Genomic DNA, 11,839 nt, shown 5'->3' on the forward strand with positions numbered 1-11,839 from the left:
CCGAAGAGGAGTAACTAGCGTTTCATTGTCGTCTCTGCCCGCGCGGAGGAGGCACGCATGGTGGCTATCATGGCGGAAGCCGGTTGCGCACGCGTCGAGCCTGCAAACCGGGTGCAGACGTGGAATCTACCTTCGAGACCTTGAATCCCACATGGATCCTACAATCTGAAGGAGCAATTTGGGTCAGTCGACTCTTGTGAGCCGGTTGATGCAACATGGATGGCTAGAAGGGCTTCTTCAACCTCCGCAATTGACGCACCGTTCATCTTCTCAGCCCACCACACGCCTAACCGCCTGCCGCCGCCGCCCCGCCCTCCCTTGAACCGCCTGTCGCCGCCATGCTCCCCCCACCCCCGCCATCCGTTTAACCCCGGGCACGATCCATTTTTTCCGGCGAACTACATTCCACACCCAACACTCATAAGATACATCATGGGCACCCTGCCACCCTAATATAGATACTGGGGTAGCTTCTCTGCCGTCTTCTTCCTTCGCTCCGTCGAACTTCTTTCACAAATCGACTGACCCAAATTATACTACTAGTATGAACATATTAAGTACAGTAGGAACACGAAGATACGAGCAGTAGTACCAACTGCAAGAAGAACAGTAGTAAGACATAGTACTAGTACTACTATAAGCACTAAAGAGTTCAAATAATGAGAAAGAACATAAACATAGTTCTGTTGGGGCCTCAGCACAACACACCCTTGAAAATAAACTAAGCAACTAGTCCACCTGACACTGTAGTTGAACTAGCATGAGCGACGACACTGCCACCTACTCAGAGTCCAAGTCCACGTACTCGACTTCGTCCTCGTCCCTCTTCCTCTTCCTCTTTGCCGACACTTCTTTGCTTGAACCAGACACTGGGCTCTACTTCTTCACCCAACCCTTGTAGATATTCAAACAAAGGTAGGCATCCATTGCTGCGTACAGGATGTGATCTTCATCTAATGTCTTCGACTCCCATGCATGATGAAACTCGTGGTGAGGTTTCTTCAGTTTAACATACGAAGGATCAATCATGGCTGCTGCCAGGGTCAACATTGAAGGCTGAGAGGAGGACACCACGCTTGCCTTCTAGAGATTGAACGGCTAGCCTACAACGAGGTCTATCCGACCCAGGACATCCCTGTCGTTCCTAAAGTCTACAGTAATGAATTTCACTCTTTCGTCCTTGAGGAAGTTCTTAAAATCTTGGCACTCAATGTCGGCATGGTATATGTGGTAGACCAAGCACATGTTATGTACGCAAACCTGGATCACGGCGGGCTTCTTCTTGTTTTCCTCCTTAGAATCTTCTCTCTTTCTAGGACTGTGGTGTACTCAACATCTAGCCTAGCGACCCACTCATCCATTGAACTGTTGAACATGCATAGGAAGCGAGCAAGGCATGCTTTTACCATTGCGGATTCACGTGTGTAGATGACGATGAACTCATCACAAGTGATGGCTCTAACCTGGTACTCAGCGGAGACCATGGAGATTTGGGAGGCCATGGATTTTGGAGGAGGGTTAGGAGAAGTTGAACTAGTGTAATGTGAAAGGACGGGACGACTGGGAGCAAACTGTTGTAAGGTACTATACTAGTAGAACACGGGGACGGATAGGGCGTGCGAACAACGTGGGGTTGCCGGCTTGCCCGGTGGATAAACGACTACAAGCCCCCAAAGAGTTCTCGGGACCCACTAGATGTCATGTCTACTAGACCCTTATCATAGGCCTGATGGTATAGCTTCTGCCAGTTTGCACGCCATGCCGGCGCGTGGATGTAACTTCGCTTAATTCCGTCAACCGGCGCGCCTCCCAGGACCTTCGCCTCCCTCGCGCGGTCGCGCCCTTTGAGACTTCGACCGGCTATAAATGAGCAATTATTTTGCCTACTCCGCATGCATGATACTCCCTCTGGTCCTTTTAACTTCCATCAACCATTTGCAAAGTTTTTGACCAAATTTATACTAAAAATATCAATATCTACAATTCTGATTATAATGAGTATAAGAACTACGTTTTATAACGAGTATAACAATATTGATTTGACATTGTGAATGTTGATACATTTTTCTATAAGTTTGGTCAAAGTAGTACATTAACTTCAAACAAAACTTAAATGCACAATGCAGACTAGTTCCTCCGTTCAGGTGCGTGCCATGTCCTATCTTGTCATCAAAACAAGGTTAGCTATTAGAGTACTACTACCTCCCTTCTAGTTTAAAGGGCTCGATTCTAAAATTTCACCTACTCTTAGCAAGATAGAGGCAGTGGAATATTTTTTGTAGTCTGAAAAAGTACTCAACTAATGTTGTCGTTCTTCACAAAAAAATGTGTTTACCAATGCATGCATGAACACTAGTTACTCTAACCCCCCTCTCTTCTTTAATTCTTTGCCACATCAGCATGTTTGCTATTCCCGTATGCATGATACCAGCTAAGATACCACCATTATGGCCATCCTTAATCATCACATGCAATAATTTAGTGCACCTTGAAATATGAACATGTGCGGGGCGTGTATGTTTTTAATGACTTGAGACTATACCTAGCCCGGCATGCAAGATGACTTATTATGCACCATTCCCCATACCTGCAGGAAGCCCGTTCATCTCCATATCTTTTCCTCTCCATGTGTGGAAACAATATGCCTGCCAGACTCTCCTTCTCCCTCTGGCGGTCCCACCACTCCACCTCATGTGGAAAAAATCAGCATGCATGACTCTCCTCCCCCCACGCTCGTCCAATCCATTGTGACCAGCAATATTTCCACCCCTTCCCTCCCCCGTAATTTACTCCAACAAATATGCTCACGTAGCTGTTATGTTAATCAGGCAACATATCTTCCGGGACGCTGCTTCAGTTACTTAACTGCAGGTGCATTGGGTCACTCACATATGGGCCCAACAGGGATCTGGCCCACATGTTAGTGATGCAACTAGACCTGCAGTTAAGTCGGTGCAACTCAGTCCATATCTTACGTAGGTGTGCCATTGCTCGCTATAAATAATGCGCCTCCCACGGCATTCGGAAGAATGCTCACGTTCATCGCTATCTCCTCCCCCTCCCTCTCACGTCGACCACCATGGCATCGCCCCTCCCAAGCCCTAGGGGCCCCTCGCTGCACTACCCAGACGATCACGCGTCGCCATTCCGTTCCTCACCGCCACCAGTCGAGGAGGACGCGTCGGTGTTCCACTCCTCGCCACGACACATTGACATGGACGTGTCGTCGTTCCTAATCTCGCCAGCACGCGCGTCGGAGGACGCGTCGGCTCCCCGCTACGAGGAGAACGTCGCGCCGCCCGCCGTGCCCCCCCAGCCTTGAGGAGCTTTGGAAAGAAAGGGATGTCACCATGTGGGAGGCTTTTCCACCGGCAGAGCATGCCAAAATAGAGGCGGAGAAGAAGGCCGAGGAAGAGAAGCGTGCCGCGGGGCAAGCTGCCTGGCAGGTCTATGTTGCATTCGAGAGAGCCAAGCAATTGGCTCTTTGGCAGAAGGCTCGTGCAAGGGCCATGAGGGTGGCGGAGGATGCCCGTGCCAAAGCTCTGAGTGCAGCCGGGCCCAAGCGCCTCATCTACGCTTGGCGGTACGTGGACCGGGTGCACGCTTCTAGCGATGAGGAGTACCTGTTGGCGCCGGATCACCACACCAGTGAGATCGCGCTCGCCCGCCGGCAAGCCGCCAATCAGCACCTCGCGAGTTGCGAGGCTGAGGAAGAGGCGGTGTGTCGGTGCGCTGGGAAACGGCCGCGCACTAGGGCACTCGTGGCATGCCGCAAGCGCTCCTGCGAGCGCTGTGGCTTTTAGTAGGAGTATAATTTAGTTTCGTAAGGTGATCTCATTAGTTTTGGGACAAATGATAAATCCCAAACATTCAGGAATTATTAGCATCCTTAATTAAGTATGTAAGAGGGAACGTTTGGAAACCTTGTGTATCCGTACGCATTTTTTAAGTAGGTGCATATAACACAAACTTTACTATATACTATCGTTGTGCAGTCTCTCTCTATATATGCTTGCAGACTGTGCTACTCCCTCCGTCCAGGTGAATAAGTCGTCTTTGGTTGTGCTCCGTGACTAAGAAGGAGGGAAGACTTTATACACCTAGATGGAGGGAGTACTACTATTACTTATGTACATGCAAATGAACGTTTTAACATTACGATGTGGTTTTTGTAAATGTAGAAAAACAACACTAGTCAAGCTTGTGAAATGATTCAATGCAAAACAAATGCAAAATGCTCGTTTGATTGTTTACTTTTAGCTTCCTTCTCTGTGGTTATTTCTCTGTCGTACTTTGTACGGAGTATCTCACTGGTCGGAAAGGCATGGAAATTCCCAAACCGCTTCCTACACCCTGTATCGAATTTTTTGCTTAACAAGTTGTGCCGTGCAATTGGAATTCCAACTTGAGTACTAGTACTACTAGTAGGAGTACCACGGGCAAGTTCGTTTTGGTTTCTAGATTAGTAGTAATCCCATTACTACTAGCTCCGTCCTGGTTTATTGGTCCCCATTGTAATATGTGTCAAATGGTGATCATAAATTTAACTAATGAAATGTTTGTGCATGTCACATGCACTAACATTTTATCAGTTAAATCTTTGGTCAAAATCTACCACAAATTACAATGGTGACGAATAAACCAGGATGGAGGTACTAGTAGTAGTTTAGAAGCCCAAATAAATGAGTGAGGCGCCTTAATGTTACTCTCCACTGTGACTAGTCTTATGGGAAAAGCTGGGGAAGAGACGGCTTATTTTTTAAGCCGCCAAAAGAACTGGCCCTAGGAGTAGTAGCTAGGGATACTAGGAGTAGTAGCTAGGGGTCGAGTGTGCGAGATGAACCGGAGAAAGTATCTGCAGAGAGATGAAATGCAAAAAAGACGGAGGGATGTGATGGTTGCTTGTCCGTTTATTTTACCAGGCCACTTATTACTGGCAGTGGTTGGGTTTTGTGATATGACGGCTTTACTGCCGTGCCACGAGCGGGGTGAGAGGTGAGACTCCCGTGCAGCACCGCCCTCTACACTTGTGCTACATCGGTCGTGGTTTATTAGTCCCCCATTGAATTTGACTGAAGATTTAACTGACAAAATGTTAGTGCTTGTCAACAAAAACTATATCGTTGGATTCATATTTGAACATAGTTTTCAATTATATGATTTTAGGTGACATGCATCAGCATTTATCGTACTATATGTAATGTTAGTTCAATTTTTGGTCGTACTAACCTATAGTAGTAAGGTTCCCGTGCGTTACACAGAAGAGTGAAATGCATTGATCGGGGAGTTGTTTATTTTGACAAAGGATGTGGGGGTCATCTCATGTGTAACGGGTATCGATAGGTTTCTTCGGATATTATTTCATCTCTAGACCTCACAAACATCCGGGTGAAATAGATAAAAAGGTATCTTTTGCAAACAAAAGCGCTCAACTGTTTAACCCGCATCCAAAACTTGTGAATAAATAACACTTATTGTGCTTTGCAAGAAATGATCTTTAAGAAATAGTTTTTGAGTATCAATTGTTATACATGTTGGCTACAGATGACATGGCACTTTCTTATAGTCAACAGTTGGCTATACTATTAAGTATTGACCATGCCCTTATATACCTAGACGGAGGGATTAAATCAGGATGACTTGGAAGGGGCAGAGGAGATGTAAGAAATGGTTCATAGTAAGCATTTCACCAGTACTGTAGTAAAAATTCATACAAGGAAGATTCTAGACTAAACTATAAATGCATACACTTTTATTCATGTGCGATACTCCAATAGAGCAAGATCATGCATGGAAGTCTCCACATGCTTAAACAGCGGATTACACTGAGCGAAGACTAATGATCAACATTTATCTTCATAATGCGTATGTCCAGGTGAACCTCCTTGGAGTACCCATGCACCGTGTTGGGGGTTAAATCATACCATGCGTCTTCCATGTCCACATCGACGGGAAGGTCCCAGCTCTGCACAGTCCTAGTCAGCATGATGAAGCCGGTGTCGCCGCCCACGTACCTCGGAGGCGTAGTAATAGTGAGTATGCACCCGTACATCGGCCCCGTGTCAATGTCAGCTTCAGCGGCGTCGCCCCTGACGCACACTATAGAGACAGGGCGGCAGCCTGCGCGGGCCTCGCCGGTGCCCACGATCAAGAGGAAGATGTTGCCGTCCTCCTCCGAGACTAGCAGGCAGCGGTGAACATCCAGTGACTCCAGCATGGTGAATGGGTAGCACGTCTTGTACTTGATGTTCTCCGCCAAGGGCCAGTAGTGACCGTTGCACGCATCCGTGAGGTGATGCATGATGTCCGTCGGCAAGCCCCAAAACGGCATCGGGCACTCATAGTAGTAGACGAAGGGCTCCTTGGAGGCATCGACCAGGTCGTCCATGAAACGGGAGTGGCTGTAGGGGACGTTGCACCAGTTGAATATATGAGCAAGTTACTACGAGATTTAATCAAATAAGCACAAAATAAATCATGACGGCTATAACAGAGATTAAACTAATCATGTGGACTAGCATAGTAGATGAACATATAGAATCTAGTAGGATATAGAGTAGAAACATGAATTCTACCACGATTTCAAACAGGAAGGACAGAAACACATACGATGCAATGGGAGTAGCACCGTTGGCGTTGAGGTTGTCGCCCATGTCATTGAGGAAGAGGTTTCCGAGGTCAGGGAAGAAGTCGTCGTCGGTGAAGTCATGGCTGCCAGCAGTCACGAGAGTGCGCTCCCCAAATTTCAACAGCGCTCACCGAATGGAGCGCGGGAGGGGGTGGCTGTAGGGGACGTTGCGGCTGCCGAATGGAGCGCAGGAGTAGCACATGAAGCAGTAGATAGTGCTCCTCCCTAAGTCTCTATCTCTACTCTTATCTCTATCTCTACTACTCTTCTTTGTTTTTTATAACAAATCGAATAGTACTGCGCCGTCCGCTGCACGCCCGGCTGAACACGCCTCCACACCTCCATCATCAGCAACTGAGTCTTTTATAGGACTAGGAGTAGAGAAAAAACTGAGTTGGTGATGATGGTGTGTTGTGCAACGCACGGTCATCTTGCTAATTTTCTTGCATATAATTCCAAACACCACGTAGACACGGTCTTTGACCATTTTACAACTATGTTAGTATCATTGTTAGTGGTCAGCCGGTGCAAGTTATAGCCCCGGATGTTTTAACCTTTTTTAGTAATGATATCTGGCGATTGTTCGGCACAAGCTCAATCCTGGCGAATCCCACGTAACCATGAGATTTCCATCCGACGGTGGCCTATTTTTGAGCCATTGTATTTGACAAAACCGCCACCCTTACACACATACTGTAACTGCGTCGCGGGCGTTTGCAACTGCCATGTCTCCGAGCGAATGTTTGCTGGGGATTGGAGTTAGCACCGATGGCGGTTCGTAGTTGTTCCACGCTCGGGCATTGAAGTTTGTAACTATTTTAGATTAGAATATACTACTCCTCCAGTGCTAGTAGCAGAGTAGAGTCCTACTCCACTACTACTCTACTCAAGCAAGTTAGGGCATAGTAGTAGGTACTGTAGGGAGTACTAGTACTGTGATCACTCAAGCAAGTTGACTGACTTCAATATGATCCTACGCTGCTGGTATGTGTCTCGTAAGTCAAGCAGCGTGTTGTAGTCATCATCACCTATCCACTTCCCGCAGCACATATTCGCTTCTCCATCTTTGTCCGCACATAATCTCGTACAATCTTCCATCGCCACTAAGGCGCCTCCCCGCTCATCCGAAACCCAAGCACTAACAAGAACCGAGCATCGTCCACCAAAAGAGTGACTGGAATTCGCTCCCCACAGAGGTAATCAAGCTCATTGTTTCATGTGTGGACAATCTCAGTACCATGCCACTCGCCCCGTGCTCGTCGGGGCTGTACCGTTTACTCAAAGCCCTCAGGCCGAAGCTTTTTAAGCCAGCTCCTTGCTTGCTGATGCCGCTCGATCTTCAGAAACAGCGTGTCACGCAGCATAACGATCGTAGGGTGGCGAGCATCAACCCCCTTGACTGCGATCCGATCCCCATCACCCTCAACTACATTAATGGTATGTACTGGGTCGGCATGAACACGTCTTGGATGGTGCTCGTCGATGGTCGCGGCATCTGGATGCTCGTGGAGGTCTACACCCATCGATTGATCCCCCTTCCTTCGATTAACACTGCACTGCTTTGGCACTGCGGCCTTACAATAGCCAACATGATACCAAGTTCGATTTGCTCAAGGTTGTAATCTGCCAAGTGCCCACAAGATCTGCGAATTATAAAGCCTTTAGGCTAATTCCGTTCTTCAACCGCAGCCTCGCCTATCTGACAGGTCATTGCGGTAAGTGGATAAATCTGCATGTCCATTGCAGGATCATACATCTTCCATGGTTCTCTGATGCCATTGAACACAAGGGCTTCATTTAAGCTGTCGACTCCTTCTATGGCTGGACGTATTGCTGACCTACTCTAGTCATCACTACAAACGGGTTTTACAGCAATACGTTACTTTCCTATGATATCATGATGGCTTGCTTATATTACTGTCAACATTTACTGAAAAAATATTCATGCTCATAAGATGATGCTCTTAAGATTGACTACATCAAGAGCCCTTTTTTATTTGACTCCAACTTGATATGATGTTGTAGGCCGCATGGTGTCCCTACCCTTCCTAATCCCAGAACCTCTCAAAGAAAAGCGGCATGGCAGTTGCAGGTGGTTCCTGGCTTGATCAGACAACGGTGAACGATTGATAATCGTTCGCATGTACCGGACGTGTTGTTTCACGGAATACAATCACAGTCACTGCAAGGTCTTTGAGTAGGATCCCAGCTTCTCTGGGCCTTCAGGATTTCTTGACTGGAGGCTGGTAAGTAGCCTCGGTACATGTTCTCTGTTTGTCGGACCGAATTATCCGATTAACCAGGAGATAACCGACGGCAAGGATCATGATGGCAGCGCGGTTTCATTCATCAGGCAAAACTGTGTGTACACAGTGTACCATGCGTCTCTGCATGCACCATACTCTGATATGTGCCGCCATGCTCTGCAGCCCAAAGTAGGAGAGAGGGTCGCAAGTATCAGACTTCGACCTGCTAGGTGGAGTTCCCCCCATCAGGCACCCATCTGGTTCAAGCCGCCAGCCAATCTCCACAGCTTAATAAATAGTAACATCTAACTGAGCCAGTTAGTTAGATGCGTACACTTGGTGTAGTAGGATCTTTGTTTAGTTTGATGCATACACTTGTTATTTTTTGGTAGCCCTTTTGTAATGATGGTTGATGTTTGGTTTGGAAGAGAGAACTGCGTCTTCACTCTTCTAGCCTGCTTACTGCTTCTGTTGCACCCCCAGCCCTGGTTGCTGCTGCTGTTTTCAATGTACAATCAGTAGTATATTTCATCTGTTGGTTGAATAAATGTGTTGTTAGAACGACAAACACAATGTTTTGGAAGTCGTTGCATGGTTCGATCCTTTAGTGCCCCATACCGTACGTAGCGCATACTATTTTTCGTACGGAACACATTTTCCACTTGTTGATAACATGCAGCCCACTAATGAAGGCCCAATAGAGGAGCCCATAATTAACTGGAAGGGAGGCTCTCACATGAATCCGGCCCAGGTACATGCTCATGGTCCCCTAAACATAAATAAGTAAATAAATAAATAAAGCTAAATGGTCATGCACCAGCTCTTTAAATTCACGATTTAACAGGAGGATATTATTTCCTATGATAGTGTCGTTACATTCAGTCGATATTATTCTTAGGCAAAGATAGCGACCAGTCTTCTTTCTCCCGGCATTTTCTTCCTGCAACCAGCGGACCCATGCAAATCGTAGTCAATGTCGTAAATAGTTCCGATCCATTTTTATTTTTGAATAAGAATGTCCTACCTAGCCCAGCACATTGGCAACAACACTTTATCCTCCGCCTTGGTGCGCTCACCGTGGCGCCGCCGTCCGGCCCTGTCAACATAGTTTTTTCGAAACGGTCCCTGTCAACATAGTGAATCAGGAGAGCACTGTAGTTGTGAGTATGACAGTACGGACCCACCAGGTCCACTCCTGAACACAAGCAAGCGCCTCTTTTACTACTCAGATGCACACCTCGTTTTTTTACTCTAATCCACCCTGCTGATATCTAGGACCCACATCATTTTGAACATATAGTCAATTAACGATATAATTGCACAAGTTTTTTTGAGTAGTAATTCGGAAGAGCAGGCTATAAACTGGGTTGCGCGGTCTCTATGGCCCGTCTAACAACATGACCAGCCCAGCAGTTTTTTCTTTGGGAAAATATGTAGCCCAATATTTCTTTTTGAAGAATACCCAAGATAGGCCTATTTGTTTTCTCCGACTTACTGGGCTGCAAATCTTTTAAGACAAGGAGGGATGCATTCCGGCCTGGCCAAAGAGTATGGTCAGTGTTTGTTAAAAGTAATATCAAAGGGGTTGAAAATTCCAAAAAAGCTATAGCAAATGGGATATTAGTTTCTTTTTTTGTTTTTGTTCTTCACTGATATTTTATACTCCCTCCATCCCAAAATTCTTGTCTTAGATTATTCTAGATACAGATATATCTAATACCAAAACGTGACTTGATACATCTGTCTTTAGACAAATCTAAGACAAGAATCTTGGGACAGAGGGAGTATTTCATTGGATTTAACATGACATAGTACTAATTTATTTTTAATTTTGTTTTAGTATGGCTACTAATTTTTGGATTAAGAATATTTTGTTCCCTAGCAAAAATTTGCGAATTTTCAAAACTTCACACATACTTAGTTAATTTTTTTAACCCTGGTACTGACCAAAAAATGGGCAGTAATTCTAAAAATGGAAAACGGGCTGCAACAAATTCCATATGAATTAGAAAATGAGTAAAAAATATAAAAATAATAGCAAATGGGTTATACACGCCACAGATTTCGAGGATGACTTGTTTACGCAAGGATTTGTCAGTCAACACACGATTCTAGCAGCAGTGACTGTTGGATGTCCATCCAACGGCCGACGTGCTTCTTCAATCTCTGATCTTCCTGCTCCAGCCGCCTAAACTAGCGCCGGCGGGACTGCCTTCTCCCTCATCTTGTGGCCCGCTGTGATGCCGCGCAGGCTTCCCTGGCCCACCCTACTCCCTCCGCTGGCCTGGCCGCACGCAATCAAATGCCTCCTTATTACGTGAAAAAAATGATTCCTCCCACTGACATTTGGGGCACACCGATTGGGAGGCTGACCCGTGGGCCTACTAAGTTGACGCGTACGCAAGGCTTGTCAACTTAGTCAACAAATGATTCTAGCAGCAGTAACCATTGGATTTGAATCGAATAGTCCTGCTGCTTCTTCAATCGCTGCTCTTCTTGCACCAGCCACCCAAACCAGCGCCGACGAGACCGCCTGCTCCTGCCTCCAGTGGCCAGTTGTGCTGCCGTTGAGGCCTCACCACCCCCTACTACTCCCACTGCTAGCCAGGCCCTGCAGCGACGGCAGCCTCACACCGCAGCCGAACTAGTGAACCCTCATACTCCTCTCCATGTGGGCATCCACTGCCGCGTCTTCCCCGGCTCTGCGTCGTCCCCTTCCTAGGCCTCGCCATCATCCACTGCCCTAGTGCTCTCGGCGCGGCATGGTCAATGTGGTCAGGGAACGACTTCCATCGGACGTGGACTGTATGTGGAGAGGCTGCCAGCTGGGTCCGCGGCCGCACATAAGGAAATGCCTCCTTATTACGCGCAAAATAATGATTCCTCAGCTGACATCTGGGACCCACCGGAAGGGCCTCTGTATTTCATGAAAAAAACGGTCCCCCCGCTAATAGGTCGGACCCAC

Source organism: Triticum dicoccoides, chromosome 4B (assembly GCF_002162155.2).
Source record: "Triticum dicoccoides isolate Atlit2015 ecotype Zavitan chromosome 4B, WEW_v2.0, whole genome shotgun sequence".
NCBI classification, from domain to species: Eukaryota; Viridiplantae; Streptophyta; class Magnoliopsida; order Poales; family Poaceae; genus Triticum; species Triticum dicoccoides.